This window comes from Hirundo rustica, chromosome 4 (genome assembly GCF_015227805.2).
Source record: "Hirundo rustica isolate bHirRus1 chromosome 4, bHirRus1.pri.v3, whole genome shotgun sequence".
NCBI classification, from domain to species: domain Eukaryota; kingdom Metazoa; phylum Chordata; class Aves; order Passeriformes; family Hirundinidae; genus Hirundo; species Hirundo rustica.
In genome coordinates this window covers 60,837,646-60,844,978 of record NC_053453.1, presented here as the reverse complement: position 1 = coordinate 60,844,978, position 7,333 = coordinate 60,837,646, and positions in this window count along the sequence as shown.

The following is a 7,333-nucleotide window of genomic DNA, read 5'->3' as shown; positions in this document are numbered from 1 at the left end:
CGCGGCGGTCAGGGGGAAGTTTGGCGGAGGGGCTGCGGGGGGGATTCTCCGGCCAGGAGAGCCGCTGCCCGTCCCTTCGGCAGCGCAGGTGGTGGTGGGCGAGAAGGGCGCCGGGGGGACTCCGGAGGTCCGGTCCCGGAGGGGTACGGGGGGATGTTCTTCGCGGGGGTGACCGGGGGAATGTCCCTTCCCCGACAGCGCCTGGTGTATTTCTCAGAGGCACCGAGCAGGCACAGCTTCCCTCTGCTTCGAAATCAGGCCATCGTAGAATCATAAATATATAATATTACGCTCCTATGATATTATGAGTAGAGAGCAGGAGAGTTAAATGCATGCATTGAGGAGAGGCAAATTACATGTAAGGAGCTTTACTGCACAACTGCAGAGAGAGTCTCAAACGAAAAAAATTCAGATCCTTACAAGAATAAATTTAATTCCTGCTCGCGTGTTTCCCGTATCGCCTGCTAGGCAAGAAAGCGTGCTGGATATCCAGCAACAATTAGTGGAATTACATGTAGGTTTGGTGCACATGGTGACTTACTGCTCATCAAACAGCAGTCCGAAAATCCCGAGCTGGGAAATGCCCATCCTGGACAGGAAAATTGTACCCTGGCTCATTTCTTCCCGGTCAGGATGAAATAGACAGCCGTGGGAAATGTTCTGGAGGAAATCGAAGAAGCCATCGAGCCCCACACACGGTCCTGCATGACCGAGCAGAGCCAAACTCGCACTCGGGCTCTGCCCGGGGCAGGGGAACCCCCCTGTGCTCTGGGCAGAGGCTCAGAACCCCAAATCTGGACTGGAAACCTTCCCCCACAGCTCCCATTGCTGGCAAAACTCCTGTATTTATCTCGAAAGTTTGCACTTTGACGTGTCAGCGGTTTTGCAACAATATAAATGTGCTTGAGACATTTTTGATCGGCCTAATGGTTGGGACCTATTAGAAGGTGCAGAAAATACAATCCATTCACTTATTCAGATGCATGAATATAAGCTTAGAAAAGTAATTACAGGCACCTTTTTTTGGAAATCTTGAGGCTGTGTGGTTTCCCCATGGGAAATATGAGTAATGAATTCCTACTTAACAAAAAAAAAAAAAAAAAAAAAAAAAAAAAAAGGAAGAAAAAAAGGAAGAAAAAAAGCAAATGTGCTAAGCGTTGTTCTTATTTATTTTTGTCTGTAAAATTAAAAATTGTCGATTAAATATTCCAGGTGAGGCACGGGTGGCTGGATGCAAATCCTTTATTTCAACTATACTTTAAAAGAACAAGCAGAAAGATTTGATATTTCTAATTTAGATCTTCTTTTCACTTTTTAAATTTTAGTTGTCTTTTGTATGAGAAATGGATTTTTCTTGTTTGGTGAATGAGTAAACAGAAATCACCTGAACAGTATTAGCAGATCTGGATATTTTGATTTTTCAACTGAGAGTTAACATTGTATCTATAGAGTTAACATGTCTACACGTGCTAAATACATCTGGTTTAAGTTTAAAATATTTTATTAAAAAACTAATTTCTCACCCTCTTGTTACAAAATGGTGAATAGTATTTGATGTTTTTAGTTATTTACGATTTGCATCAAGTTCTCTTTGTATGAAAGCTGACATTCAATTAAAATTTATTTGAGGTCATTTAAAATTCTTCATTAAAACTATCTTAAATATGCTTGATGCGTTTCAAAAGTATCTTTGCATTTTAAAATATTTTATGAAATAACTGAAATAATGGCCTGTAGAAGGAAAATTAAATTGGAAGCTTCTGGTAGCCATGGCTTTGACAATCTTAGAGAAGGTAGATCTTATCCTCTCACACTTGGGTTTAGCTGCAGATTGACAGAGGAAAATAGGCAATCTTACTTTTCCTTCTCCAATGTTGATTTTTCAGCTTTAATAGTCCTTAACTGAACTACTCAAATGGATTGAAACAAAGAAGATATTCACCCTGCCTGCAGAAGAAGCTGCGGCTCTCAAAATTCGCTTTCCTGCATCAGTTCCATCCTGTTCCATCTGCTTAGCCAAGGCCTTCAGTCAGGTTGGTGGCGTCACCTTCCAAAGCGCAGGAGCAGTAAACATTTGTGTCAATTGAAGAGGTGCAGACAAAATTTCAACAAAATGTTGCCTGATTGTTATTTTTTTTTTCATAATAAATTTTTGGGGAAGATATTATGGAATAATGTTGTCCAGCAAGGAGAGTATTTGTAGGGATTTTCACCAGATTCTGGCATAATGAAGCAAAGGACCTCTAGTTACCTTTGGTTGTCCAGATAGTTACTTCAAGGTGGAAGGGCCTATATAGCTCATTTTTGAATTATTAGTTTTGAAGACAGAAAATGCTCTGTGTGGGCACTTAGGTAGCAACAGACAAAAATTAATTTCAACTGACAGGGGAGAAAATTATCCCCTTATCTAAAGTGAAAGGCAGTTGGGCAAATGAAATTCAAACAACCACTGGGGAAGGCACAATTGTATAATAAATATAAACCTATATAACAGTGCATCATTTCAGCTGAATTTTTGTACTTGATTTGGCTTCTTAATGGTTGGCAATTATTTATGTGTGGTTTAAATTAAACCTGTGCTTCAAAACCACCCGTTAAATGAACAAATCCTGCCTAGTTTAAGATTTATTATTTTTTAATGTTTCTTGAGCAGTTTGATTTTCACAGGTAAGAGTTAGTGCAGACTTCTGTCAGCACAGTGTCACAGTGGAAGAGGAGCAGTAGACCACTGCCGAGTGACAGCCTACAGCTCTGAAATGCGCCATCCATCCTCCTTCCTTTTCCATCCATCAGATGGAACGCATGGGTGCAAGGAGCAGCTGATCTACACAGCCTGGGTGGTCTTTGCCAGGACAGGAGGATGTGTGGTGTACCTGAGCCCTGAGGCGTGGCTGTGTGTCCATGAAACCTGGACAAATACGGAGGAACGCCAGGTAGTGCCTGGACATGGTTATCAGATGGAGAGAATGATGTATGTATTGTCCAGGAATCATAAAGATCTGTTCCTCAGGCAGTGGAACTTCACACTGCTAACACACACACACAGAGAAACAAAAGTTTACAGGGTTTTTTTTTTTTTGCTAAATTTTACATTTTTTCCACAGAAATTTGAAAGTGGGTCTGATGAATGACTAATATCCCATCGTCATTTCTTTAATGGGGAGGAGGTCTCTAACCCGTGTGATATTTTCAGCTAATAAATAAACAGCTAGTTCTTAACACTAAACTTACCAATCAAATCAGCCCCGTGTCATTTCCCAGTAGCGATCTCCTTTCAGCTGTGGTCAGGTGTTCCCTGCATAAAATACGGAGCTGTGGTACTCTGCCTGTGGGGAAAAAGCCTGGAGCCACATAGTGATGATATATGTGTGTAGTGTGAAAGACAAATTCCCTGTTCACAGCCCCGCACAGTCAACATTGTCTGCTGGTAAACTTTAAATTGCCCGAGTTGCTTAATGTCGTGATTAAAAGCCATTTGTTTCTTTCTTGTCCTGTGCTGTGTTTGGCAAAACAGAGGGGACAAAAGTCTCACAATTGCTTGCATGCTCAGCAAACAATTGCACATTGTCCAATTGTATGGGTTGTTCTTGTTCTTAAAAATATGGTCTAATAATACTATAGATACCAGAGGACCTTTTCATTTGCCCATTGTGAGCAAAATAAAAGGCTGAAGTCTTAAATACCAAAGTGCAATTCTGTGACTTGTGAAACCGAGTAGGTATATCCAGCATCTACAGAAAAATGACAGGACAAAACCACAAACAAACCATCATTGTTTCTTCCCAAAGCTGCCAAAAATAAAAAGGCTTTGGAATGATATTCAGCTTTTAATTAAGACAAATGAGAAATGTCACAAATAATGCATTTTACAGGTCACAGCAAAACCGTGTTGAATTTGTCCTGTAGAATTTTCCCTTAAACACTGATGTAATTTCAAGTCTCATTTAACCTGAGGTTTTCTTGAACTTTACTACTGTGTCAGAGGCTGAAATACTACAAATAACTATAAAATCTCTGAATAGCAGTTGTTTGTGTTCCTAATTGCATCCTCCTGTATTAAAAAGAGAAAATGAAGTAGAGAGAATAAAAAAGAAAACCAAGTATTTGCATTTTGAAAGCTGTAGAATTATGTACTTGGAACAGCTCTAAAAGATGCGCTGATTTTCAGTGGGATAAATTAAAAAAAAAAATTACTGGGAGGCCATCTATAGTAGTAAAAGGGGTTTTGGTTGGTTGGTTTTTATCAGTGATATGTATTCTTCAGCTGAGGGGAAAAAGTCCATTTCAACAATCAAGTGGACATATTTGTGCTCCTATTTTAGGAACATTTTCCTTTTATAGGCATTAAACACAGTTTACTACTGGAAATTTTTCATTTATTACATCTGCTTCATGAAGGGTCTTTCATGTAAACATTCTAAAAAGGATTTAGTATTGGATTTAGAAGTTGGGGTTTGGGGTTTTTTGCCCTTTGTTCTCATTTTGTATTTTATTTTTTGGAGAACTCCTTTTTTTTTCCCCCTTTCAGGAAATTTCACATAATCTTTTCCATTCGTCATCAGCCAGGTTGCTGATTACCAGAGTAACTGCCAAGCTTTCAACTCCTTGTCATCAATGGGCTGTGAATGACAGACAGCATTAATGTTGGCAAGCTCCCACTCTCCTTTTTGCCTTTCCCAAATGTAATTAAACTGCACTAATACAGCAAAAGAAAAGCTGCAGCTTTATTTTACTCACCCTAATAACATAACAATTAAATCAGAGAAGCACACAATTCAGTCAAATAAACCCATCACGACAAGGAAATTCAGAGGTAAGGGAAGTGTGGATCCACCATTTAGAGAGAAACATGAGCAGAGTCTTCCTTTCCTTTCCTGGCGCTCCAGGAACATCAGTGTTCGACCTTCGGCAAGAGGATGAGTCCAGCGTCTGAGGAACCACTCTTACAGCCTGGGGGAAGGCCTCCAGTGTTTCCTCTTCTGTTGCACCTTTGGGTTAAGCATAAAGGAAACCATTAGCTTCTCCTACAAATGATCTGCTGTCCCCCGGGTAGGGGATGGCTGGATAAGGAACAAAAAGGATGGAAGGCAGAACGTACAGCTTGGACAGCACTGCACGCCTTGTCCACCAGAAGAACGTGGCATTCTCCTGAGCTTTGAGGAAGCTTTGAGTCTTTGTTTTAAGGTCTGTAGTGCCTAGAGGACAGCTAGGAGTTAGGAGGAGAAAGAAAACAGAGTCCTCACCTCACTTGCAGGGCACTGTGGGAATCTGTAGAATGCACATGCACCACTGAAGCAGATAAATTATCAGGAGATTAATATAAATATATATATATATATATATATATATGCTTCCCTGGATTGAGGCCAATGAAGAAGTTACTGGCTCATTGAAAAGCAGTGGAATTTCCCCATAAACCTCTCGTTTCTCGCAGCAGTGCTCTAGGATGGGAAACAAGTGCTCCTAAGGAGGCTGAGAACTGCCTGCCATGAGCTCTGTTAGCACAGCCCTGAGGCTGGCAGGAGAGCCTGTCTCATCCTTCGAGCCATCCTTAAAAGTAACACAGTTGGCTTGCAAGACAAAGCAAATTTACAGTAATGCAAAGGAATAGTTTGACTAAATGCTGACAGAAGAAAATAAAGGCTGTTATACACCTAGCCAGAAACAAGGGGCACCATACTCAAAATGGAGAAGCCAGGACCCTCCTCATCCTGTATTTGACCAAAGCAGACAAAACTTCCAGCACGACAACCCTTAGGCCAGCCTGGCTAAACAGACAACGTGAGTCTGTCTGCTTGTGCAATTTGGGTGAATAATGGTGACTGTTAGCTGACAGGTGGTACCTTATAAATCCAGCCTGTGCCAAATTCTCTGAGGAACTGCTCAGTACATACTGTAAATAAGTAAGTTCTGTGGACTAAGTCATTTACAACTCTGAACGCATTGTCTACAATACCAAAAGCAGTTTAGTATGATGATAATTTTCCAGAGGAAGAAAACTTTGGCTGAAATCATCTTTTAGACAAAGTCTGAAGCAGGATGTCTTTTGTATTTTTTGTAGGTCTGGAGCTGGGGTGATTTTTTATATGCCTGCTAATGTGGCTAAAGTGTAGTGAACAGCAAAAAGAAAAGAAAAAAAGGGGGGGCATGTAAAACATAAAAATGTAAACTCGCTGGAGAAAAAAACATAGTTGTACAAGGGAAACGCTAAAGAGATGGACTTGGAGGCTCCTGTTAGATTTGTTCTCATATAGTACTGTTGCTTTAAACAGACAGTTGCAAAATGGCCCAAAAGACCTTCTGGTTGAGTGTCATGATTTTCTACTTGATTCAGCAAAGATCAAGCCTGCAGTGTTCCAAGCCAGCTCCAGCCCCTCAGAGGGAGAAACAGCACATCAAACACCCACCTCATCTGTTTTTGCCATCAAGCAAAGAAAGAAGAGGCCACAAAGGACATGGAAAAAACATATCAGAAGGGCATAAGTGAGACTTCAGTTGTTCTTGTATGTCAACCGTAATTCTTGTTAGGAAAAAAAAAAAAAAAAAAAAGGCAGATCTGGTTCCTGTGTAGAAACCACCTTGAACACTTTAAAAGGCTTGCTCTATGTTCCCATGAATAGATGATTCCCAAGACTCTGTAAAAATTTAATCTGATTTTCAGACTGAATACTAAGTGAAGGCTGGCAATAGAAATTGGCCCTAAAAGTGCTTTTATTGCAAGCAAGGTTTGCAGCATTCAATGTAGCGGACTTTGATTGTCGTGGTGGGCAGCTACATTGGAGGCACTGCTAATGGAGGCTTTGGTCCAGGACTACTCCTGGCTTACTCACTGCACCTAAATAACACTCTGGGCACATGTAAGTATCTTTGAACAAAATAAGATATATTTACAAATAGGTTGGGATCAACCCAAAGCTGCAGGCCTGAAACTGCACCCAAAGCAATGGGGATTGTGTTAAAGATAATGAATTTAGGTCTGGCACGTATAACAGCAGGGAGGGAAGTTCTGCTCTGAGAATCTTTGGACACCAGAGAGCTCCCCAGAGACTTCCAGATATGCAGTTGTGAGGGACTTTAATCCTACCAGAGAAGGTTTTTTCCTGTTTTGCAATATTACATAACATTTGCATAAAAAGGGAAGGGAAATAATGTCCTTTCTATGGTCGTTGCATGATTTACTATTCAGAGGTGAAATGGTTCTTCTGACTTTTTCTCTGTTAACTGACATGGACTGCAAACCTCATTTTCAATTAGACACAGATGCTACTGTTTATGGACTGGGTATTGATACAGGAATTAAAATTACTTAAGAAGATGACAGCCTATTAAGAGT